Consider the following 1,485-nt stretch of genomic DNA (forward strand, 5'->3'; position numbering starts at 1 on the left):
ATCTATCCATGGGAAGCAGCACCATTAGCATTCTATTATATATATCATGTGCCAGAGTGCCCCTCCACAGGCATGGGGCCGAGGGCTGCAATGCACAGGTGACTTTGCACTTGAGCAGGGTAGTTTGATCTGAGGAGTGAATTTTTACTTTTGTATAAACTTTTAACAACTCCATATACTTTGCAAGACTTAGTTAAGATTGACATTTTATTCATATTCTGTCTCCCATCCCTCCCTCCCTCCCTCCCTCTGTCCCTCCCTCCCTCTCTCTGCTATCAAAATTAGATAAGCACTCTACCATGGAGAAGACACCAACACCTAAGTTGGATTATTGAACTTTATAATAACAATTATTGTTGTTATTATTATTACCATTCCCCCATGATGTAATAGCAGATGTACCTTCCTTGATCCACTAAATAATTTAAAGACATCACTGCTTTCTATAGCTTAATATTTCCAAATATTTCCTCATTGAAACCAAATCTATCACTGCCAAAATAGAATAAGACATTCCTAAACAGGAATCAGGTGAGCCAGCTACAGAGACAAACTCCAGTAGGTAAATGCTGAAGAAGTTGAAGCCAGAGAACCTTGAGTTCCAAGTCAGCTCCAGCAACATCTTGGTTAGGTATAGTGGCTGTAATCTCAATTCTCGGGAGTTGGAGGCAGGAGGATCAGGAGGGTTTTTTATTCGTTTTTTGTTGTTGTTGTTGTTGTTGTTGTTGTTGTTTTTGTGTGTGTGTGTTTATTGAGCTTTTTAAATTTTATACATTTCCAACTCAAATCCAAACCCCGTCCCCAAGCCATGTCTCCCCCATCTCCCCACCAAACCTCATGTACTCTGCCATACGTGCTGAGTCCTATTCATTCAGGTGTTTGTACCCAAGTGTCCTTCAGTGTAAATGTGTCCACTGGAGTCTAGTCAGCCCTTCTAGTAGTCATATGTAGGTCACACTCTCCCTCATCCAGCAGCAATCAGTCTCAAATAGTTTTCAGTCTAGTGCTGGCCCACCACCTATTTCTCACCTCCCCTTTGGGCCCTTGTTTAATTGAGCTTACATGGGTCTCTCACTGTACACTACCACTGCCACAGGCTCCCATGAGCAAGCTTCCAGTGGCCTGGAGGCCTCCACCTCCCTGTGTTCATGAACCAGTCCTGGCTTTTACAATCTTTCCACCCCCTCTTCTGCAATGGTCCCTGAGCTGTGGGTAGGTGAGATGCCATATAGGAGTCCCATCCTACACTCCACAGTCTCTTATTCTCCAAAACTTGGTCAGTTGTGGCCTTCTGTGTGCATCTCACTCTCATGTACGAGGAAGGCTCACTGGTGACAGTTCAGGGGTGAATCAGCCCTCTAAAAACAGTGGTTAGATGCCATGAAGTAGGTGGCAATGCCTTAACTGTATGCGTGTTGTTAGGCCCACAGGCCTCTTCCATCCTTGTCAAGAGGAGTGCTAACTTTCTCTCCTTTCATACAACAC

The 1,485-nt window shown here is 44.2% G+C and overlaps 1 non-coding gene across 1 annotated transcript; it reads right to left on the reverse strand.

Moving 5' to 3' along the window:
- Window positions 1-1,359: 1,359 nt before the first annotated feature.
- LOC115072270 lies at window positions 1,360-1,485 on the reverse strand. The gene has a single exon (XR_003851322.1). It is a non-coding gene; the product is annotated as a U6atac minor spliceosomal RNA (small nuclear RNA).

The sequence above is a fragment of the Nannospalax galili genome, unplaced genomic scaffold, assembly GCF_000622305.1.
Source record: "Nannospalax galili isolate Female #2095 unplaced genomic scaffold, S.galili_v1.0 scaffold40, whole genome shotgun sequence".
NCBI classification, from domain to species: domain Eukaryota; kingdom Metazoa; phylum Chordata; class Mammalia; order Rodentia; family Spalacidae; genus Nannospalax; species Nannospalax galili.